The 25,957-nt window shown below is 42.2% G+C and overlaps 1 long non-coding RNA gene across 1 annotated transcript in view; it reads right to left on the reverse strand.

Moving 5' to 3' along the window:
* The window catches only part of LOC146829095 (uncharacterized), a 157,768-nt gene extending 132,729 nt beyond the window's left edge, over positions 1–25,039 (reverse strand). The window contains exons 1-2 of the long non-coding RNA XR_014962191.1: positions 24,950–25,039; positions 23,973–24,078 (exon numbers count right to left, since the gene is read on the reverse strand). This is a non-coding gene — a long non-coding RNA (uncharacterized LOC146829095). The remainder of the gene's footprint in view (positions 1–23,972; positions 24,079–24,949) is intronic.
* Between the last annotated feature and the right edge of the window lie 918 nt (positions 25,040–25,957).

The raw sequence follows: 25,957 nt of genomic DNA on the forward strand, positions 1-25,957 counted from the left end.
GAAAGGCCTCTTGTAGTTTGTTGTATCTATGTAGCTTGAACAGGAGGACAGTGTTATGACCGTTGGTGTTCATTTCTTTATCCTTGGTACAAGAGGGAACAGATCCAGTCCTTCAGGTCTCCTCTCAGGTCGCAGACGGCGGGTCCAGTTCTCTTCGGTCCTTCCTCAGGTCGAGCAGTATTCTAAAATGGGTGCTTGGAAGTTCCACATTCATGCTTGGCTGGGTATGCATCTGGGAAGTGTACTATGGTAATCCTAGTGTCCTCCCACATCTAACACTAAATTCCTGTTTAGAGCAGTCACTGTACTCACAATAATCACACCCAGAGACAGAAGTCTGGTAGGGCAAAAGCAGGATTCTTCAGCAACCAGACAGGGGATACACAAGAACTGTCTTTGCATCCTGTATCCTTCCTTTCAAGTGCTACCTAAGTGTCATGTGTAAAACCCAGAGACAGAAATCTAGAAGGACAAAAGCAGGATTCTTCAGCAACCACACAGGGCATACACAGGAAGTGTCTTTGCATCTTGTATCCATCCTTCCAGATGTCGTGTGAACCCTGCAGACCTGTCAAGCAAGAATCAACACTCATGCAGGATTAGACTCTGTGATGTTAATTTACATGTTATTCACAGACTGGGGGAAGCTGGAGAGCGAATGAAAATTAGCTTTCAGGAACTTCAGACAGGAAAGAAAAAGAAAACTTTCTAAAAGACACTTTTCCTTAATATTTGTTAAAAATCTTACCTCACCATTGAATTGGATTTTAATAACTATAAAAAATATTATTTTAAGTATTTTTCTAGCTAGGTTAATTCCCGAGGTATGGTATTAAGATTTAAATCTGTACTTTGGTTTTCTACACAGGCCTGTCACAGTGGAAAATAGCTTTTGAGCGCGAGTCACTATGAGGATAGCTAACATTAAGTTTGTATATGTCCTGCTTTAAAATACAATGCACCTGCCTCACGGGCAATAAGGCCCACATAGGGGTGACATTAATATTTTAAAAATAATATTTTTACATGTCAAAAAGATTTATATTTGGCAGGTCAGACTGCAGTTTGTATATTGCTGCAGTCAGACTACAGTGGCGAGCCTGAAGCCATGTTTTACACTGTCACTAGTGGATGGCACAATAGGTACTGTAGTCCACTACTGATATTTAACTTACAGATCCTGGGTGTACTATGTACCATACAGGTCTAGTGGTCCATTGTAATTCACTATGAGACCAATGTTTTAAGTGTTTTTAAACATACCAGTGGTACTCGCTGAATGAAGGTTTGTCTTGAGTATACCACTAGGTATATTTTATATTTAATTCTGGCCTCCCAAAAAACAGGACCGGGAGTAATTGTCCTGAATACAGATTTATAAAAACGCCCAGGGATTGACTAGCTTCCCTCGATTGAGTCCGCCGGGCTACACCGGACGCGTGCAGTGGGCCAAAAGACAAGCCCATCTACGCCCGTCCAAGCCCAAGACCATGGTTCTTTATTGTCAAACAAAACTCCACCCTTTACATATTCAAGAAATAGGCTTCTGGATTTGGCAGACAAAGAAAAACAAAATATAGGCTGTGTAAAAGCATCACCTACTGAGCTGGAAGGCCCTTTCTCATGCCTTCATTGCAAATGGGGAAGTCAAAACGCTTATGTCCACTATTCAGAGAAAAATGCATACCCCAATCCTAATATCCTGCCACTGAACTGTATTTACTTTAACTCCAGATCACTCCCCAAACACAGCATTGAGATCTGGGAATTGCTAGATGATTCAAACCCAGACCTGGCTTTTGTCACCGAAACGTGGCTAGATGACAATAATACTCCCGACATCGTCTCTGCCCTACCACTTGGTTATTAAATATTAAGATTAGACAGAAAGGGAAACAAAGGTGGCGGCACAGCTATTTTATTCAAAGATTACCTCACCTGCATCCCTATGACAGTTATTCAAATAGGCACACATGGGATCTTAGCGTTCTCAGTGTCCAAAGGAGAATACAAACTATTTGGAGGGGCTGTTATCTACAATCCCCCTGGTTACCATCCTGACTTTAGTGCTAAGTTACTATCACAACCTCTTCCCCTCTGTCTAAACCATGACCAGTTCTTGGTTATAGGTGACTTTAATATTCATTATGAAACCTCCACTAATCCAGGGGTCAAACATCTGAAAAATTATATGGCAATAATGCAACTAATCCAACAGATCACAAAGCCAACCCACGTGGCCGGTCATGCGCTAGATTTGCTGTTCTCCAATATAAAAACTATTAATGTCCACGAGATTAAACCACTGCCTTAGACTGACCATTTTTAATTTTCTTCTACATCATCTTACTGGACAAATCATCCAAGATGGAAACAGTGTATCAATCAGGAAAAAGAGCCTGGAATCAAATCTCCCTGGAGTCATTCTCCTCACATTTCTTCTACCAGGACCCTGCTCCACCTTACTCCAATTCTGTTCATACAAAAGTTTAACATCTACAACAAGAGATTGAGAGAACACTAAATCAATGTGCCCCCAAACTCAATAGTAGACCTACTAAGTAAACCCGATCCGAAAAGTGGTATTCATTGGAACTAAAACTAATGAAAAGAAAGTGTTGAATCCAGGAACATAAATGGAAACTGTCAAATGACAGCAAAGATAGACAAAACTACCTAGCTGAACAAAAGAGTTATCATTGTGCCCTAAAAAATGCTAAAACAAATTACTACACAAAAAGATATGAAGATAATGGTTGCTCATCTAAAGAACGTTACAGGGTAATTGGAGAACTCTGCAAGCCCACTAGTCTGTCTCAAAATATGGCACCCACAACTGAGAATTGTGAACTACTTAATAATTTATTCACAGACAAAGTGACCAAAATGTATGCATCCTTTAACAATCTTCCTGAGGATGATATCATAGATTGGGAAAATATGACACCCCCTACCTTAGCTCAGGTCCATCTGGCCTCTTTGACCCCTTTCTCGGATGAACAGGTAGCCAAAGCTATGATTGAAGTCAGGGCAGGTTCACCCCTCGATCCCTGTCCACACTTTATCTTTTCCCGACTAGTGCCAGTCCTATGCCCCCACGTTACCAAAGTTTTTAATCAATCCCTAGAGCTAGCCTTCTTCCCAGATGCATGGAAGGAAACAGTGGTCTTCCCTCTATTAAAAAGAAATCAGGCCTTGAAATTTACGGCCCAGCAAACTACAGACCGATTTCTCAACTTCCATACTTGTCCAAGGTTCTGGAGCGCCTGGTCAATAGACAACTTACCACTTTCCTGGAAACCAACAAGTTACTTGACCCCTCGCAGACCGGCTTTAGGGCTTATATCAGCACTGAGGCCACTTTACCTGCTGTATCCGATAATATTAGATCCCTAGTCAGATCATGGCAGAGCTGTAGTTTTGATCCTTTTGGATCTTACTGCGGCTTTCGACACCGTATCTCATAGTAAATTACTACAAATCCTCCACGAAAAAGGAATATGCTCAAAAGCCTAGTCATGGTTCGCATGATTTCTTGAAAATCAAACCCAAAAAATCCAAATGGAATCTTGCTCCTCCTCCCCAAAAAGCATTAAATATGGAGTTCCACAGGGAGCCTCCCTGAGCCCTACCCTTTCTAATGCATATGTCTCCTCCATGGCAAACATCAGCAGGAAATGGGATTTTGATATCTGCTCATACACCGACGACACACAATTAATGATCCCCCTGACTGATAGTTTGACTAATACTGATACAAAGAGCAACTTAATCAACTGCCTCACCGAAATCTCTGGCTGGATGACTGAACACTGCTTAAAACTAAAAGTCGGAGATTCTGCTCTTCGGGGGCGCTCACGCAATCTGGGACAGCAGCTGGTGACCCCAAGCGCTAGGCACCGCCCCAGAATCCAAGCATGCCGCAAAGAATTTGGGAATCATTTTCGACGATACCCTATCCATGTTGGATCAAGTACACACGCTGTGCGGAAAACGTTTTGCCACTCTGAAGCTTTTCAGGAAACTTTTCCCCTGGATTCCTCTGAACTGCCGGAAAACGGTGACACAGGCTCTTTTTCTGAGCCGGTTGGACTATGGATATGCACTTTATGTTGGTATGGCCGAATACCTTTTTTCTCGACTACAGGTAGTCCAGAATGCGGCTGCTAAACTGATTTGCAACAAAAATAAATACAGCTCAGCATCCTACTGCATGCAGGAGCTACACTGGCTGCTGGTACGTCAAAGAGCCAAATTTAAGCTCCTTTGCTACGCACACAGAATATACATAAGACAGGCCCACACATTCTGCAAGATAAAATGGAATTCCACGTCCCATTATGCAACCTGAGATCAGGCCCTTGCAAGGGTCAAATGAACGAGCAAAGTCAGGATGGGCGACCGATCCTTCTCTAAATCAGCTGCGGTCCTTTGGAACACCCTCCCATCTGACCTACGCCTGACAGATGACTATCTGCTTTTTAGAAAGAAGCTAAAAACCTTACTGTTACCCAGATACTGACCCCATAACTGATTCAACTTAGAATAACCTGCTTCTCTCCTCACTACATTGCCTTTTGGTCCTAGCACCGTGATGTCCCTCAGGATAAATGTTGCGCTCTACAAATACTTTAAAATACAAATAAAATACAAATACAAATAGTACTATCCTTACCCCGTGTGAGAGGTAGTCAAATGATGAAGCATGCCTCGATAAGCTGAGGGTGACACGACCTCTCAAAAATCTTTAGATGCCCCACTACTAAAATAAGTAAATGAATAGGTTTGGTTTGACTTTAATACCTTCAAGTATTTTTGTGTGCCATAGTGTTCTAAAGCCAGCAAACATCTAGGGTCCAGTAAAAGGCAAAAAACATAATCTAGGGAGACAATGCAGAAAAGGCGGTTTTCCTACAACAAGCTATTCCTCAAGTGCGCACACACAATTGTCAGACCATTTATAATATACCATGGCTATACAATAACTCATTGACGGATTCTACAATTGTTAATGTGGCAGATTGGGCAAGTCCTTTTAAAGTTGAAGCCTACGAGACCGTGCAGTAACTCACATTTTCTGGCCTGCTATTTGCTGGTTTTATTTGCTTTAGGTGGTTCAGCTTGCGCTCAACCCTCCTGTTGCCCAAACCTTTTTTACTGTTTTATTCCACAAACTCTCTTTCTGTAAACAGGCCTTTAAATCTTGTCACATTTGCGTTACATTCAAAGACAGAGGTCAAATGTCAAGCTCTCTCTTCCGAGAGAGCATGGTGTTGACGTTTCTTTCTCTGACTTTAAAGTGAGAGAATTTATGTGACAATCCTCCTGAGTATCCATGCAAGACAAAAGGCTGTAAGATGTTTTTTTACTAGCACACACACACACAAAATGAACTGTGCTGATGTTCCAGAACATATCACAATTAGTACAAATAAAGCACTCTTTTTGTAATTCTGAATTGTGGTGTAAACAAATATTTGAATATGATTAGAACACATCAATACACTAGGTAATGCCATTTGCACATATTGTTTATGTGCAGGAAAACCATACTTAGGGGCACATATAGTGGTCATTTCAATTGAAGATGTGTTGTTTGTAATGGCAGTGCGCTACCACACCATGCATCACCACACTATGCCACTGAACTCCATGCCACTCCACTCTATCCCACTCCACTTCGTTAAAATCTACTCAGCGCCACTCAATTTATCCCACTCCAATCGAGCCCACCCCAATCTACACCTCAATCTACCCCAGTCTAACCCAATCTACCTCATTCTATTCCACTACGACCCAATCTACCCCACTCCAATCTACCCCACTCCTACACCAATTTATCCCATTTCACTCTACCCTGCTCCTCTCAATCAACCCCACTCCTCTCAATCTAATCCACTCCACTCAATCTAACCCAATCAACCCCACCTCACTCTAATCTACAGCACTCCACTCAAATCTACCTCACTCTGCTCCAATCTACCCCAATCTAGCTCACTCCACTCCAATCTACCCCAATCCAACACACTCCACTCCCAGCTAGCACACTCCACTCCAATGTATCCCAGTCCAATTTACCCCACTCCATCGCATTTCAATTTACCCCACTCCACGCTAAACTCCACTACAATCTATCAAACTCCTCTCCACTCTACTCTACCCCACTCCACCACAGTCTACCCCACTCCACTCCAAACTTGAGTAGAGGCTTCAACGAAATCCCACCAAAGACATACTTAAAATTGACACAGGAGTTCATAGTGGGAAGCAATGCTGAAAATCAGAATGTTATGCCGGAATCCTATTTAATATTTATAGTCAAATGATAGACAAGATTTTGAAATAGAGCTTTCCTCTTGGCAGGTTATGTGTCAATATACCAATTCCAACAAGCTTTAGGAAAGCTAATAGACCTATTTTCACGGTCGATGGTTTTTCACCCCCCAGGAAAACTATACAAAGATGGTCACCACATGCAGGTGAATAGCTTGAAGAATACTTACCTTCAATAACAACTTATCTGGTAGAGAGAGGATCTAGCCACAGATTCCTTATTTAATTTTTTTTACAGCAGTACCTCTGCGCATCAGTAGAGAATGTCGAGTGACTCTGTAGCAACATTGTCCTCGGGATGTGACGTAGACAGAGTCCATATAAGCCCTCCCCTGACGTCAGTTTCTTGTGACTATTTTTCGAGCCAACAACGCCGAGCCACTTTTAGAAACTGCTTATGGAAACAGTGTGCCAAAAAAGAGATATCTTTGTGTCAAACAATTATGAAGTCCTAAAGAAGGGCATCAGAATGCCAAGAAAGGGATCTTGTGGGTATCAGTACCAACAGTTCACAGAGTGGAGAGGATGTGGGGGTCATTAAGCAACCTGCAGCAAGATGCTGCCTCTACCAGATAAGGCGCAACTTATTCATCTGATAGAGATATCTAGCAGCAGATTCCTTATCTTAGAATTAGATACCCGAGCAACAACATCCTTGGAGGCGGGTCTGCAAACTGAACTGAGAAAAAGATCTCTGAATAGGGCTAGTCAGTCCATAATGAGAAAAAGTAACCAGGCTGTCTAAAGAATTATAGGTGAAGCAAAGACGACGCTCCACTAGAAGGACTGTGAAAAACCCGCTTGAGAAACATGTGGATAACATACCTACAACAGAGGGATAAGGAAGTTCTTGAAAAAACACTTCATAGAAACAATAATACTATGTAGCCCTGCCAAAGATAATCAACCCATGACTGGATAATACTTAAGGACCAAGGACATCAGCCTATACCACTGAATTAGAGCACCAGCTCCTTGTTGTGGAAACTAGAACGTGATCTAACCCGACCCTGTGATTCAGAGGAAAGGAAATCTCAGAACACATCCACAATAGAGAGACATCCCTACAGTGCTGAACAAAAGCATTGCGAGAGAAACAACAACGTTTGGTAGAGACCCCGCTCAGATGGTGAAAACCCTCCGAGACTATGTAACATAGAAGCCCGGAGGAGAAGGGAAAAGGAAATGCATAAGCGAAGACCAATTCAAGGTCAAACTGAAGCCTCAAGAGAAACGCAGTGACAAAAGCAGATACGTACTCCCTATGGAATTAGTTCAGCACAACCATACGTGCAAGTACACCTGTATTTACGTTAACACATATATTACACCTTTAGATAGATAGAAAGCAATTTTAATTATGCGAACACCAGAGTGGATGTGTTCTGCTTCATACGGAAATTAAAACTCAAGAAACTTTTCACTATCAAATCAGGTCTGGAAAAAGCAAAATCAACTGCTTCATTAGAACCAAAGGATCCTACAAAACTGCAAGCATCTGATATTCAAACACTCTTAACCATGCATGATCTAAGCAATGAACCAGTTATTAATAATCAACAACAAGACTCTGTGGGTGACACACAACAAAGATTGCGAAAAATCGACTTACTACAGAAAGGGGCTGGTGAAAGCCCTTATAAGCCAAAATCGACGTTCCTTCCAATGATGCCCAAAGACGCAGTTGATATTTACCATGAACGCGTCATAGAAGATATTAAAAAGCTACACCACCGAGTGAATTACAAAAAAAGTAAACTACAATATAACAAAATCCAATATCAAAATCTGATGAAAAAACTAAGTGAGAATGTGGAAATTGTGATTAAAAAATCTGATAAGGGCGGTAACATCGTTCTATGGCCCAAACAGGAATATATTTTGGAAGCAATGCGACAATTAAACAATGAACAATGCTATGAAAAATCTACCATGAGGGAATACAACAAAGCAAAAGATTCCTTGAAGAAGGAGTTACAATTTTGGAAGCGGGAAGGATTAATAACTCCAGAGGAATTTTTATATTTGCATAATGAATATCCAGTTCTTCCTTTTCTTTACCTACTACCTAAAGTCCACAAGAATATTATACCAATTCCAGGTCGCCCCATAATTTCGGCAATTAACAGCATGACTGAACATGTGGGCGAATACGTGGATTTCTTCTTACAGGAGTTGGTAAAGGCCTTACCCTCATACGTAAAGGACACAGGTGATTTTTTAAAGAAACTCAATGACATTGTCTGGACAGATAATTTGGTGTTAATAACACTAGACATTGAATCACTGTACACCAGTATAGAGCATAAGTCCGGTTTGATTGCTTTAAATTATTTTCTGGAGTCAAGACCTTGTGAATACTATCAACATAACAAAATGCTAGTAGCTTTCATTACTTGGTGCTTGAATAATAATTATTTCTTGTTTGGCAAAGAAGTTTACAAACAGATACAGGGTGTTGCCATGGGGGCCTGCTTCTCTCCTAGCTATGCATGTTTACATGTGGGCTATTGGGAGGGGCAGGTCCTCATGAAGCAGCACCTGGAGACCTATAAGAACAATATTGATCACTGGTTACGTTATATTGACGATGTGTTTGTAGAGTGGAATGGGAGTATTGACAGTGCCAATAAGTTTATTGAAAAGATTAACACAAACTGTATGAACCTACACTTCACATCGCATATAAGTCATTCTAAAGTAGAATTTTTGGATGTAAATGTGTTCATTAAGGAAGGCAAAATTGTCACCACTGCCTATAGAAAACCAACTGCAGGGAACACAATATTACACGCAACCAGTTCGCATCCCAAGCACCTTATCAGCAGTATTCCGTATGGGGAACTGTTGAGACTTAAACGTATTTGCAGTACCCCAGCCAATTATGACAAATGTAGAGAAGAAACTCTAAATCGATTAAGGAAAAGAGGCTACAATAACAAAATGTTAATGGAAGCCGTGAACAAAGCTGAGCGTCGAACTAGAGCATCATTACTTCCACACAATAATGAGAATGATATAACTCCTGCAGACACAGCCAATGATACACCCAGACTTATAACAGCATATAGTCGACAGGAGAGAAAAATAGGATCTATCATTAATAAAAATTGGCCCATTATTCTCACTGATAATGTCTTAAATTCGAGACTTCCAAATAAACCAGTAATTACTTTCAGGAAGACACAATCTATGGGGTCCAAGTTGTCTAAAAACAGCCCAGAATTGAACAGTAACATATCTTGGTTAAAACCAAGACAGGGCTTTTTTAAATGCACATCATGTAGAGCCTGCAAGTTTGGAGTGAATACAACTCAGTACAAAACGCCCTTTAGAGAAAATGAAATAAGTATAAAGGGTAGTTACAATTGCCGTACTGAATTTGCGGTATATGTTCTTACGTGCACTTGTGGGCTTAGGTACGTGGGAAGCACCAAGCTTCAAGTGCACGTGAGAATATTGCAGCATTTACGAGCAATCGTTAACAATGATCCGGCTTATCCGGTTGCTCGCCACTTCAAGGAAGCACATGACAACGATGTTAAATGCTTATCTTATTTTGTAATTGATTCGATTCCAGTACCTCGCAGGGGAGGAAATCGGGAGAAGATGTTAAGACAACGTGAGACTAAAACCATCTTAGAACTTGACAGTAAATTCCCGAATGGATTGAATAATACAGAGGATTTACATACGTTTCTGTAATTTAATTCAATATATACATCTCCCAATAGCTTCCGCAGCAATGGGTATGTATAGAAACAATGATGTGCGAAATTAGTTGACCCATGGTAACACTGAATTCAGTAACAAGATGAAGTCTCTTTAGAAAATTCATCAACATTTCAATTTATTCTATTTTAATACTTGATGTCATTAATATTAACCACTAGCACTTCTCGTTCATTTAAAAGAAACACCCACAAAAAGTAGCTTTTTTAACCACATTTTATATAAATTTTTATCACATTTTTTGTGTTATTTATTTATTCATAAATTGTGAATGTTAAGCATTAAGCACTTTATAAATTTGGTAAATTAATACCTAAAGAGCACTTTTTGCACTAAATCTGCACGAGACACTTTCTTTTATAGAATACGAACAGGTACTCTAAAAATCAGCATTATGCTGGTATTATGCAGTTTGAAAAACAAAACGTATTGAAGCAGTTATATGTTTTTCCAATGGTAGACATTTGCACAGAACATTGTTAAAAAAATGTTTTCGTCATGGTGAATTAATATGTATATTTTAATTATTTATACATATTTATTTATTATTGAAAATTTATGGTTTTTTGTATGTTTTATACATTTTAAATTATTTATGTATAATGCACACTGTGACGATTGTATTTATCACTGATATATGTGATTTGTAATATAACAGAATCTGTTTTCAAATATCATGGATGTTTGAGGAAGCGTTGGAGCACATAACTAAAGAAAGTGTTTCTTCACTGTTTAGCACTATAGGGGTGTGTTCTTTCTCATTTAGTACATATATAAAGACGGCGTACTATAAGCTCTGTATGTGATCAAGGGCACTTGATGCCCGAAACGCGTCATGAAATGAGGAACAAAGAACAATAAAAAGAAGAAATATTGCCACTAACTTGTCCTGGCGGTCCGTTTCTGTCAGTTCGCCGAAAAGGAAGTGCTGAGAGGTGTTTGAGTGCAGATATATATATATATATATATATATATATATAATCAAAACGTTGCCCATAAATGCAAACGCACACAGGACACGCGAATCCAGCGCATTCCCACAGGATCCTTTAATAATTAAAACCAGCATACAACATTGGAAATCTTCCTTGCCCAATGCTTTTCAGAGCTCCTGCTCCTTGCTCACGGGTTGCATATGCTAATCAGCAGAAACCACAAGTCCCGTGCTAATTTCCTTTTAAACGCCCTCCGGTGGGCTATTGCGATGGCCTCCTGGGACTTGTAGTAAGATTATACCCTTCGTGGGTTTTGCATGAAGAGCATTACATTCATATCATTTCAAGCTCTCCAATGAGCCTCCGATGCGTAACCAGTTTATATTTGACAAAACCTGTTCCTCTGCTTCCACAATTTCAGTGTATCTAAAATCTGCAGTCCACATTACATTGTGTGTGTGCGTGCGTGTGTATATATATATATATATATATATATATATATATATATATATATATATATATATATATATATATTACCTACTGGCGGTCGCCAGTAGGTAGTTATAGTTAGGACCCCTTTTCCATAGGAAAACCTCAACATTCTATTTTGAATAACTTTGGCGCCGGTCGATGAATCCTCGCGAATTTCTCAAAATAGGTGGGGCGCTACGCTCCGCTCCTACCCTGAAAGTCTCGGGGGGATCCGTCAAGCGGGGGCTGAGATAAAAGGGGGGTCCCAAAACGCGTTTTCCCCATGCATTTTTCCATAGGACCTTTAGAACGAGCTACAGCCCGAACGGCTGAACAGAATTACTCGAAATTTGGCAGAGAGGTAGTCCCTAGGTCAAGGAAGTGCCTTTTGTAGGTTTGGTGTAAATCTGTTCAGTAGATTCTGAGAAAATAGCCTTTAAATCAATATATATATCTGAGCCCGCTTACGGTACGCTTACCGTACGCTTACCGTAAGCGTACGGTGGCGTGCGCGAGCGCGATTCTGATTGGCTCTTAGATCTTAGTAAACATTCGAATCGGCCGAAACCAGGAAGCGGCGGCCGCCATTTTGTGTATTTCACTCAGAAAAAAAAGAGTGAAAACAAGAAAAGGGGGCAATGAGGAGAGTTACAGACCCCCTTACATTTGTGAGGGGGTCAAAGAAGGACTGTAAAGTACAAAGAAAACATTTATTGATTTTAAAAAAAATCACGGGGTACGCGTACGGTAAGCTTACGGTAAGCGTACGGTAGAAAAAAAAAAAAAAAAAAATGAAAATCAGATTTAAGTGTTTAGATATTAGGGGGCTCTAAAAAGAGCCGTTGTGTTTATGAAATGATTTTTTAGTGGTACCTACAAGTAAGTACCGATGCAGAGTCTAAGGTTCAAGAGGAAGACTCTGTTCCCTTCATCATTGAAGTGCACACCATCTCCTCTATAAATGTCTTGCATGTCATAACGCAAGTTGTTGTGGTAAATGGCACCCATACCATAGTCACGGAGGAAAGCAGAAACAGATTTGTTGACGTGCTTTCTTGCTTTGTCATCGCAACGCGTGCCCACCGTGCGTGCACGGCACTAACTGCGTAAAGTGGCCGCGCGGTGCGCGAAGCGCACCGCGTGCTCACTGTGCGCGCACGGTGCGCGAAGCGCACCGTGCGCGCACGGAACGAACTGCGTTAAGTGGGCGCGCACGCCACGAATGGCGTAAAGTAACTTAGCATTTAAAAAACCGTACAAATTCACTGAAAAAACCATAGGTTTCACACACGTTATAGTTAGGAATTAGCATTTAAAAAACCTTGCAAATTCACTGAAAAAACCATAGGTTTCACACATGTTATAGTTAGCGGAAATTTTACTGATAAAAAACCAATGAAATTCCCCCGTTATAGTTAGTGCAGGCAACTATAACTCACGCGACCGCAATCTTCTGCTGATGACATATGTGTCTTTATGAAAAAAAAATATTTGCAATATATGTATAGCTAAAATTTAATGGAAGAAGACATGGGCAAATAAGTGTCTAAATACAGTATTAGCATCAGCAGAGGATTGCGGTCGCGTGAGTTATAGTTGCCTGCACTAACTATAACGGGGGAATTTCATTGGTTTTTTATCAGTAAAATTTCCGCTAACTATAACATGTGTGAAACCTATGGTTTTTTCAGTGAATATATATATATATATATATGTATATATATTCATCCAAAACTCACCCACACTTAGAGGTGCACACAAGGTAGGCGGACCTAAAGATAAAAGAAGAGTCCTTTATTTACCAATACAAGTGGCGCACTGAAACATTTCCTTTTGATGTCCCAACAAGTTTCGGAGCTCCTGGTCCTTGCTCACGGGAATGCGCCAGCAGTAACAGCAACCCACGTGTCCCTCATAGCTTTATACCGCCCTCTGATGGGCTTTGTGATGCTTATGGGATTCGTAGTCCTGTTAAAAATATACCCGTAATGGATTCTGCTTGTCCACATATTCAAAGTCAAAAGACTCCCAATGGAGCCCTTCAGTGCATGACGCTTGTATAATCCATGCCGACCTGCCTTACTGTATTGGACTTGAAAATACGAGCCTACAGTCCTCGTATTCCATCATAGGGGGTGCTACCGGCCGGTATAAATTCATCCAAAACTCGCCCACACTTAGAGGTGCACACAAGGCTGGCGGACCCAAAGATAAAAGAAACAGGGACTTACAATATGCTCTCCCTCAATTGGATCACACAGCCCCACCAAACCATCCTTCACCTCACCATCCAGTGCCTCGCACACATACCCCACATCATTTTCCTGAGATTGGCCAGACAGTATCTGACTGTCTTTGTCACATAACACACACTCTTCACGGCAGTCTCCACATTCACACACCAGTACTTCAACCATGGGGAAACCCTCCTCCCTGCTCCTCTCATCTAGAGTCAGTGGAGTGTCCCTCCCACCACTAGGACCATGAACCCCTGGGCCAGTTCCCCAATCTATCTCAGGGACACTGTGCACCACCGGAACTACCTCACGTTCTTGAACCTCCTGGCGTAAATCAACCCCCTCCAAGTCAGGCGCCACATCTCTGAGTGTGTGCTCTACTCCCTCAGCACTCAATAATACAAATTTGCTGCCACCAGAGGGAGGAATCCCTAAGGACCTGGCTTTCAACTCCAACTCCCTCCTCATTCTCTCATGCTCCTAATGCATTATCGTTTCCTCTAAGGCTAACTTCTTCATTTCTAATTCCATCCCAATCTCTATCTTCTTGCTCTCTATGTCCTTCTGACCATCTATTTTGAGCCTGGCTAGCTCCAACTTATGCACTCTCTCCCTCTCCCTGTCCTCCAGCTCTCCTGGGGACAGACCCTTGGAAGAAACACTGCTGCCCGCTCTGGAAAGTACTTTCTCCCCGGTTGGGCCCACTGGCCCCTCAAGCTGCCCATCTAAATTCTCTGCCTCCACCACCGGCTCCTGAGGATGCTCAATGGCATTTCTAGATTCCAACTAGCCCCTCAGCGCCTTTTAGTAGTCTTCTTTCCCGGTGAGGCCTTTCAAAGAGATTTTAAATTTCTTTGACAGGTCTTTGAGGTTAGGCACAGTATAAGCATCAATTCTCTCTTCTTCCAATTCAATGTCAACAGATGCAATGGATGCTGGCTTACTCAAGGTAGAAAAGACTGGCAGTTCTCAAGAATCAAAAATAGAAAAGAAGCTCCAAGGAAAAAAAACTCTACCAAAATGTATGTGGTTGTGTTTGGTCTGCACTCACTAGTAGTGTACACCAATCACTGTCTATGAGTCACAAATGCAAGTCCAGAATCCTCACCGCTGACCACCAATGTTAGATTTGGGGCTCTCTAGTTGGCAGAGGTAGGTACCTTTGACCAAATAGGGACCCTTGCGTCTAGTAAGGGTAAGGGACTACACTCCTAAAATAACCCCTGCTCACCCCCTTGGTAGCTTGGCACGAGAAGGCAGGCTTATCTCAGAGGCAGTGTGTAAAGCATTTGTCAACACATGCAGTAATACAGTGACAACACTACAGATGGACACCACACAGGTTGTATTATAAAAATAAGTATTTTTATATAGACTTAACACAAGACCAAAAGACAAAAATGCACAATACTGTACTCAAAAATAGACTTTAAAATGGTAGGAAATAGCTCAGTTCTCTTAAGATTGTAAATGCAACACTTTACTCTCAAAGTACCTTGGATGCATAGCGCAAAGCAAACAAAACGGTCTCAGGAAAGGTGATGCGTTGGTTCCTTACACTCAGGGGAGTGGATGCGTTGGTTCCTTACTGCTGCGCAGGGGAGTTGATGCTCGCTTCCTTACTGTGTGGGGAGGTGATGCGTCGGTTTCTTACTGTTCTCCGGTACGATGCGACAAAATGGCGTCTTGCTCATGATGCGACAACGTTGAAGTGATGCATGCATGCCCGACGGCCGTGTGACGACTCAATGATCTTCTGAGCCATGACAGGCCGTGTGACACGCTTCTCCGGTGATGCAACGGAGACCTCTGCGGCGGCACGCTTCTCCGGTGATGCGACGTGCTTCAGTGATGCGATGGCGATAGCGGCAGCAGCGGCACGCTTCCTTGGCGATGCGACGGCAACTGCTGCGGCGGCGACATGCTTCTCATCGTTGAGTCGCGCTTCCAGCTCCCAGCAACACGCAGTCTCTCAGAAGGCCCAGCACAAAAACAGGCACTTCAATTCCCAGCAAGGGAATTCAGGGGGGAGCTGGTTGGTGAAGTCTTGTATCCCTGAGACTTCAGTCGAGAGGCAAGCTCAAGTTCAAGCCCTTGGAGATCTTCTGCAAGTTGATGAAAAGCACACTCAGTCATTTTCTCCTTTCTTTGGCAATGAAGCAACCACTGCAGGCCAACCCCCAAACACACAGCACAGGGGTAGTCTCCTCCTTCAGCTTCCTGGTTCTCCACAGCAAAGGTTTGTTTTGATTCCCAGAAGTGATCTAAAGTTCTAGGGTCTGCGCTCCCATTTTCATACCCACAAATCCTTTGTCTCTGAAGGCAGAGAGTGTCTGTACCTAGTCCAAACCAGTTCTGTGCAGTCCTGGAGCACTTTGTTTACAGGACTCCTTCTTTCCTTTGACAGTGTGGGCTAGGGACATCAGACGCACCACAGGAGGTGGAGCCAGCATTGTGGAAGGCAGGCACATCCCTATTCAGACCCAGGTGCTGACTCCTCCCACCACTCTACATGCAGATGGGTCTATTCAGCCCTGTGCTGACTCACCCTGTCTCCTGGAATCCCCCAGCCCCTGTTACTCACAAAACCAGACACACAATACACAAGCTAGCAGAGGTAGGCTGGATGGTTAGGTAAGAAAATACCTACTTTCTAAAAGTGGTATTTTCAAACACAGAATGTTAAAACCAACTTCACTAAAAGATGTATTTTATCATTCTGAGTTCAGGCATACTAAACTCGAATTTCAACCATGTTCCCTGGGTCAGTTAGGATTATAAGGTGTTATAATTAAACTGCCCATTCTGGCCTATGGGAGCAGGTAGCCTTGCAATAGTGAAAAACGAAAATGGCTGTAACTCACTATCAGGACATGCCACACACATCAGGGCATGTCCTACCTTTTATATACAATGCACCCTGCCCTTGGGCCTACCTTAGGGGTGGCTAACATGTAGAAAAGGGAAGGTTTAGGGACTGGTAAATGGGTGCACTTGCCAAGTCAACATGGCAGTACCAGTCTGCACATAGGCTCTGCAATGGCAGGCCTGAGACACACTTTACAAGCTGCACTGGTGGGTGGCACAATCAGTGCTGCAAGCCCACCAGCAGCATTTGATTTATACGCCCTGGGCACACGCAGTGCACTGTAATATGGTCTGACAGGTAAACCAAATAAGCCAATCATGGAGTCAATAATCCATACATCAATTTACAATAGAGAGAATATGCACTTTAGCACTGATCAGCAGTGGTAAAGTGCCTAGAGTCATAAAACCACCAACAACAGGTCAGAAAAAATATAGGAGGAAGGCAAAAAGTTCAGGGATGACCCTGCAAAAAGGGCCAAGTCTAACAAAAGGCATTCCAGAATGCGACAAGATATAACATCTCTCCAGGGGTGAAGCAGAGAACAGACATCAAGGATGGTGGCAAAGGACCAAGGTCACCTTGCAATAGTGGTGGGATCTGAACCATTGTATGAGATGGGCCTTTGATACCCAATGCATCACCGAGTTATAGTCTTCAAGGAACTAGAGAGATCATTGGCAGGAAACCTTCTTGTCAATGTATAATGAAAGCCGAACAACAAGAAGAGCCAACTCACTTGAAAAAGCCTTAGGCCCAAGCTAAAATTCTACCTAGGCCATGGAGTCTGTCCCTCATTCCATTACCCCCTATATGGAATGATTGACACCAATAAAAGGAATAAATGCCTCATGGACGTAAGAAATGATCCTTATGATGGTCGTGGGCGGAGGGGGAGGTTTCTTTCGCACTGATGCACTACTGAAGTCACACACACCTCATATTCAGACACAGATAAACTGAAGTCCCTATAAGAGATACAAAGCACCAGAAGTAGATCTTAAAATTCCTCCAAGGCATACCGGGGATGGTCCCAGAGAAAAGGAAACAAGGCAACAGTGCATCCGCACAACGCAAGCAAAATACCCTCAATAGAATAAGGACTCCGGTAGAAGAAGTCGTTTCATTAAGAAACCTGTACGAACATGAGCACATAAAGTCACAAAATAACATGTACGTTCCAGATAAATGGAATCATAATCTGTCACTGACAGAATAAAAAGAACAAAGGTACCTGCAGCAAGCAGCAACACCTTACCGGGCATCACCCTTGAAAAGAGTTTCCCTAAACAAACCAGCTACAATAGAACTAGGAAAGAATCTGCTTCCCCAGACTATCTCTAAATCTCCATAAAGCAGTCACCATGTGCACCGAATGGAAAAGTTACTTACCTTTGGTAACAATGTATCTGGTAGAGACATAGTTTAGCTGCAGATTCCTTAACTTTTGAATTCACCCCAGGCGTCAGACTGGATCCGGAAATGTTTCAGCAGTACGTCTGCACCCCGGGGGACGGAGTCGTATGGCTCCTTGATGACGTCGACTCCGGTTGTGACGTTAGTGGAGCCATATAAGCCCCCCTGGTGCGCAGATGTCAGTTTCTTCTGTGAAACCTTCTGTGCCTGAATACAGATCCACTATAAAAACTGCCTGTGGAAACAGTGTACCAAAAAGATCAAAAATCTTTGAAACAATAATTAGAAAGTAGCAATAAATGGTATGTCAACACCAGCCAAGGACTTTAAGGAAAAGAGCAAATGAATCAACGCAGCACAAGCTATGTGGAACCCTGCGCACTGGTGTATAAACCAGCTTTGCAAAAGAAAACACCTCTCACTCTACCAGTCACTCACAAACAGAAATGAATGGTATGGTAAAACCAGAACAAGACCTATGAGGCAAGACTACGTGGTTTGTTGAGTCACACCACTACATGAAACAGTGATCATAAAACCACTACTGAAAATGGTAATAACCCCTACATCACAGGTCATTTGCAGAGTGGGGAGGAGTTGCAGGGCGTAAAGGAATCTGCAGCTGGACTATATCTCTATCAGATACATTGTTACCGATGGTAAGTCACTTTTCTATCTGATAGAAACATCTATCCACACATTCCTTAACCTTTGAATTAAATACCATAGCTATACCCAACCTGGAGGTGGGCCTGCAAGTCAATCCTACAAAAGGTCTCTTAGAGGACCAGCCAGTCTAAACTAAAGAGAGATCAGACACATGTAGGAAAGACTATTCATATGAACCGTGGCAACGACCACAGGTAAGTCAAGTGAAACAACCTGTGGGCACAGCAAAATGTGACTCCTGAAAAGGAGAATAAACTTCATCCAAACCCAACCATCAGTCGTACCAAAAAGTAAATGACAGCATGGATGAAGTGAAACCATGGATTAGGAAGGTGAAACAAACGGCAATCCAATGTAAGCTTCCCGATAGCAAGACAGTGAGAACTAGGGACTCACAATAGACCGCTGATCTAGAGAAAAATCAGTAGAAACAGGATGAACAGAGTGGAAGACACCACAGTCATTTATTTATTTATTAAACAATGGTGTCTGCCACAAGAATGTGGCAAAATTAAAGTACCCTCTAAATCACAACTGAAGATGGATAATCATATTTTGTCATGTGTAACAATCACTGACAGGACAGAATTAAGGGCCATGAGTCTGAGAGACCCCCCACCCCGACAAGGTATTTCTAAACAAGGTTTTTAACGGAAGATCGATAAAGAAGTAGCATGGAAATGTTTGACAGAGAAAAAAATAAGAACAAGGACTGCTAAAATCAAGATATATCCTTGAATTAAAAAAATGACTGCCAGAGTGAACTGCGAGGCCCACCTAGCATGTAACCCCAGAGAGGTGGAGAGGAAGAACAACAGCATATATAAATACGCTGCAAGCTAGAAAACACATTTCTAAAAAGTACAACACCAACTGTATCCCAACAGAAAGGTAACGAGTATACAGATATACATCTGCCATAAATATTTGTATCCACATATTTACAAAACACCTATGCACATCTGCAGATTCATTTCCAATGAATGTATACATCAATATATGGACCCCATACATAAAAGGACTAGTGAAGAAGACACTCGCTGTCCCCTAAACAGAGAGGGGCAAACATTTTGCTACATAATCTGCACCCTTACAAAGAGCAGATTTATATCCAAAATGTACAACCAGAAAACCTGCCTGTACATAATAGAAATGCGCACTCCTAAAATACAACAGGACATAATACCAGTACAACCATATGGCTTTAGCCCATCAGTAAATCAGATGAAGATCACTCAAAGAATAAAGGAAAAAACTGCCACAGCTAATTGGCAGCAATTCCCAACCTAACATTTTAAACTTAAGAGTGATAAGTCTAACGTGTTCTAATAGGAAGAACACCAGAAAAGATGTTTCTTGTGAAAGAAAACCACCAAAATAAAACACAAACAACCTAGGTGTAAGAGAGACAACAAATCCACATAGATGGAAACACCCTTTATCCTACATGAGGAACATGACAAACCTGCAGGAATAAGAATACCTTGAGGCCAAACAAATGGAAGGCATCGAGAATAAATTTGTCGCAATCTGCAACGATTGAATACACCCCTGAAACAAGTGGAGGAACAAAAAGCACTCCAAAAGGAGGGAACTAAAAACTGTGAACCATCACGTCTAAGGGATACAACTGAAATAAGGCAAGAAATTACCAAAAGAAAACAGAGATCCAAGAAATGGAAGTTCCAATGAAATAACAGGTCAGGTCCTGCAGCAACAGAGACCCACACTTAGTGAAAAGAAAACGCAATAAGCCTCCTGAAAATGCATCTACAAGCAGGTATCATAGGTAATCAATTTCACATGAAAAAATACCATGGAAGCAAATCTCTTGAGTGAGGATCTCCTCAGCAGAGATAACCGAAAATCTACCTACGGGAAGGAAAAAACCCATGTAGGGTCTCTAAGAAAGATAACCTGTCATCAAAAGCAAAAAATACCCTAAAATATAAGACCTGCAAAGGCAGCAACATCACATCTGGTGACGTTACACTGCAAAAAGCATATCAGAATGCAGTTTTGAGCCAACTTACAAATCAAGAGGAGCCTTCTGAACAGGAACATCTCCCCAAAAATACAACAAAAGTTGAAAGAAAGGAACAGGGCTAACGGTCTGAGCCAACCCGACTATCCCTAAACCTAAGCATAGCAGCATCTGCATGGGCACCAAACAAATATATGCCATCAAACGGCATGTCAATTAAAACTGACTGGACTGCCTCTGAAAATCCAGTAGAACGAAGCCAAGCTCGCTGGCATAATGCCACACAAGACAACATGGCTCGACCAATTGAATCAGTAGTGTCCATTCCACTCCTAATAATTTATCTAGCCGCCTGTTGCCCATCCGTAATCAATTGGCTCAGTTTGTTCCCATTAGCCTCCAGAAACAATGGCGATAGCTGTTGCAACGAATCCCATAAGACATGAGAAAAACGTCTAAGGACGCAAGTTGTGTTAATGGAACGTGACGCCGCACTGGTGGAAGAGAACATACATTTTCCACAAAAGTCTTGCTTTCGGGAATCTTTTTTAATCAGAGTATGAGGAAGACTATCCACATTGTGGGAATCTGCAGCAGCCTGAACCACAAAACTTTGGTGTGTCGGTTGACAAAGAAGGAAAGCAGGATCTTAGGGTGCAGGGCGGTGATTGTGGGCAATAGCATGGTCCACAGGCACACCAGTATCAGGACTAGCCCATGCCCCAAGTAAAATATCATATAATGCCTCACAAAAGGGTAGCACTGGCTCAATCCCTGACTGACTCGGATGAAGAACCTCAATGAGGGAGTCTGTAGGTTTCTCCACCGAAGGCAGAGTCAAATGTAAAACATCAACCACCCTTTTTAACATATCTGCCAAGGAAAAGTTGGCCTCTGAGGGCAGGCCAGGAGGAGACAGAAGGCCAGAAGCCGGATGATTCTAACCCGCTTGCTTCGCCTAACTCAGAAATCCAGCTATCCCTCAATGGAGGATCTATAGGCACTGGTTGCACAAAAAGAACCCCTTACTCATTTTCGTCCACAAACCGTTCTTGTGAAGCCCACACAGAACCATGAATTATTGGCTCCGTAAACGGCGTGGCACCGTATCGATCTCAGGATGAGAAAGTGGAAGGGCGTCGGACGGCACCGACAGCAATGCCGACAAAATGAGTAGAGGGGATGTCGACGCCTCAAGACTCTTTGCAGGGTTGTGCACTGACTCCGGTTCAGAGCCCATCGGCACAACCAAACATATCCTGGAGGAACCACTGACGTCGCTCCAGAGTCAGTCGGTGCCACAGGTGTGAACCTCAAAGGGCTGTGCACCGGCATCACTGTGTCTAACGGTCTAACTGCAGCCGAGAATGAATCAGTTGGCAAGGACGCAGTCGGTGCACCCACCACCTCCTGGGGGCACAAAGACACCTCAGGGGAAGGTGAGGACCCAAATATAATAGGAAGAGCATTATAATACTCTTTCATCTGGGCCCGAGTCGCCCGGGCTCCAGGAAAGGCAGGGAGGCATGGAAGTGACTCATGCGCGGAGTCCTCAGCACAAGGGCATGAGGAGTAGCTTGAAACCACGTAGTGAGTCGAAGAAGCCACGGAAAACCACGACTGCGAGCACTTATGATAACAGTTACTGAGAGACGTGGACAGGGACTTGGACTGCTTCCGCTGTTCACGGGATGGAGAGCGGCGACCACGATTATGGGCCCATTTCCGAATCGTAGCCGACCAATGCTTAGGATAACTGGAAGTCCACGACAACCGCGCCGTCTGGAGCTTCATTCGTCGCTCCCACAGCACCTTTGGTTTCAGCCGGTGGTAGGGGTAGCACTCTTTGGCGTTGTGGCACTCGCCCAAACACCCCATGCAAATAGAATGAGGATCGGTACCAGACATCTGTAGAGCACACAATCCACAGGATTTAAACCCAGAAGGCATAGAGAGCTGACACACTGTTTCAGAGGAAAAATCATCACAGCAGGCTGAATAACGGCCAGAGATACGCTTCTCCAGATGCGCGTTAGAAGAAACAGACATTTGCACACCGGTGGGGACACTTATATGGCTCTGGCTCCACTGACATCACAACCGGAGTCGATATCATCACAGAGCCGTACAACACTGTCCCCCGGTGCACAGAGGTACCGCTGAAAAATTTCCAGATCCAGTCTGATGCCTAGGGAGAATTCAAAAGTTAAGGAATCAGCGGCTAGATGTCTCTATCAGATAGACAGGCGCAATCAAAAGGCATTTCAATCACGGTGGCCTGAACAGCCTTAGAAAACCCTGAGGTGCGCAACCAAGCAAGCTGACGTATCGCTACTGCGGAGGCCATAGCCCGACCTACAGAATCAGCAGTGTCCATACCACAGCAAATAATTAGTTTAGCCGCTTGTTGCCCATCCCGAACCAACGGAAGAAGATAGTTTCAAGTCTCTTCCAGAAGGGAGGGCAGCAGGCGCTCCAATGAGTCCCACAATGCATGTGAAGAACGTCCAAGGACAAAAGAAGTTTAGGCAAAAAACACAAGCTACGGTTGACCATAGGTTAAGCACTTCAAATCCCAATTTTTGAGATAAAAATTCAGTTCCTGTGCACAAATCTTCCGGAGCACGCCGTAGATCGACTCCACTGTAGACCAGTTATGTGAAAGAAAAGCAAAAAAGGAAGGTGCACCAGTGAGAAGTCCAGGTCCAAACAATATCTTTGGTATATCCTTCTAATTTTCTTGTAAAAAGACTCACAGCCAAGGCGTTTCGTTCCACACTGGAACTTCTTCAAGGCTGAAAACATGCAACGTAACAACATATAAATACCATAAACACCACAGAACGTCACGTGACACACGAGTACATTCTTTCTGATAGCCGAATTATACAAGGCTGCCAGAAATAAATAATACATCAATTGAAAAAATTGTAGACAACATCAATTAGTTCACAATAATAACAAATGTACCAAGGAATAAAAAACAAAACAACATTTATATCATAAAGGAATAAAAAACAAAACAACAATTATATCACATATATATTGCACAATAAAAAACATGAACAATACTGCAAACACATATATGAAAAAATGTAAAACATTCAAATATTAACAACGCATTTTTTAATCCCTGAGTTGATTTTATAAGGCAAGAAAACATTCTCCAAAAGTAACCACAAGCTTCTATAGAAAAGGCGAAAAAAGGGGGGGAAAAGGGAAGGAAGAAAGAAAGAACGATGAGGGGAGGGGGGGTGGAAGGGGAGATAAAGAGAAGTAGAAACGATCAACCAATAAGCAATATAAAATATTGCCAGAAAACTCACCAACACAGGATTCCGTAAGACAAACAGCGTGATACGGGATGCAACGAAATGATGTCCCGCATGTATGAATAAATATTCACATTCAGTACTCAGATGGTAAGTATATCTGCATAAATTTTAAAATAATTTAGAACCAAGACAACCCGATATCACAGGTCAAATGTTCAAAAAAAAGATGCAAAATAAGATGTGCTAACAATACCCCAAGTAATAGGCACAGACTTACCAATAGTTAGGATATAATATGGCTTCGTCTTTTTTAAAATTCAAAGCAGGAAAGTCACCACGTCAGAATGAGTAACTTTAAGTTGCAGGTGACCAAGTTGTCGGCTCCATAATACGAGCGCAAATAAAAAAAGGATTCCAATATTCTAAAAGAAAAAGCCTAGGGAATAACTAGAATGCTGATTGCACCCCAAGGCTAAAACCAATTCTCTAATGTGTTTAAAATACGAGTATCTGCTGTTGGATGGGCAATAAGGTACCAGAAAATAATGACACACGGGCCACGTTTGGAGTGTAACATGATCTAACCCTTCACACCAATACCAAAGATAGACTGTCAAAATATCCCAGGCCATAAAGCGATATGAAGAGGCAACGTATAACCATAATATATATATGTATAGCAGGTAAGTTCAAACCAGCCAATACCAAGATCCAAAACTAAATGCCATCTCTTAAACAGGCTGCCTTCTTGAGTGGTAATAGTGAAGAAAGAAAATGAACGATACCACATAGTGAAAGGGTCATATGATACTAAAAAGCAAAAAGTCCGCTAGTATCAGCAAATTTGTCAAGAGTAAAAACCTAAATGATTGCTGCGTACTGCACACATATCCCAAAACGGTAGTAGGCGCGTTGCCGTATATAAGTGGCATGAGCTATCATGTACGGAAAAAAGTGGCGGAATGACTCAAGGCATATCCACAGTAAATACTGATAATAGTACCACCAACGGTACAGGCGACTCTTACCTTGAGAATCCAACAACCCCAACCTGTCCTTGGAGAGTGTAACAGCAAAGTGCAGAGAGCGAGTAAACTCGCACCGGGCCATGTTTAAATCTAAAACATAGAAAGAGTCGGTCACCTGACATCGCGAGTCACGTGATGCTACTAAGGGGCGGTGAAACAGATAAAGCCGCCATGATGGAGTGGTGTAGTGACCCATCCAAAACATGGTAAAGGATAAGAAAAGGAGAGTAAACCTACATAAAAGTACACCGCCAAGTTAATATTGGGAAAGAATACAAACATGAGCAAAAAGAGTATAAAACAAGTAATTATCAAAGTAAGGTCTCAAATACCCATATACCAAGCCCACAAGAAATCCAAACCGCCATGATGGAATGGTGTAATGTCATATCTGAAATACAATGCAGATGCCGAAAAAGCGTGTAAAACTACATGAGTTGCAGTTATACATGTAGATGGATCCGTAGTTAAAGGGAGTGGAAATAGTGTACAAATACAAGCATGGTGAAGATAGTTAACTAAAAGGATCATTCCATGCCCAAATTCAATTTACAAACTCTGAGGATGCAGCTATAGAGGGAGGAAAAAAGATAACAGATGAAACCAACCCTATATGGTGCATAATGTCTTATACACCTACATGTCACATTAATTCTGCAAGAGAAACACAAAAAATACAAAACAAATGAATTAAATAAATGAAAAAATAAAAAATAAATAATAAAGAATAAAGAATAGAAAGTTAAAAGACCCCACATATATCTAGCTTGGCGAGTTTTGTTATATACAACAATAGTTGTCCCCCAATAAGTTATGAGTCCATAGGCAGTACAGTTGTTTTTCATATTCCCTTTAACGAAGTGGGGTATCAATCATGACAAATAACTTGAAAATGTATTTTAACCTAAAGGAAATAGTGCATCTCTGAATCAGAGTTGTGTCCCAGTACAGTGGCACGCAAACGACAAATACATTTGGATTCTAACTGTCTTAGGGTCAATCCCCGAT

This window comes from Triturus cristatus, chromosome 5_2 (genome assembly GCF_964204655.1).
Source record: "Triturus cristatus chromosome 5_2, aTriCri1.1, whole genome shotgun sequence".
NCBI classification, from domain to species: domain Eukaryota; kingdom Metazoa; phylum Chordata; class Amphibia; order Caudata; family Salamandridae; genus Triturus; species Triturus cristatus.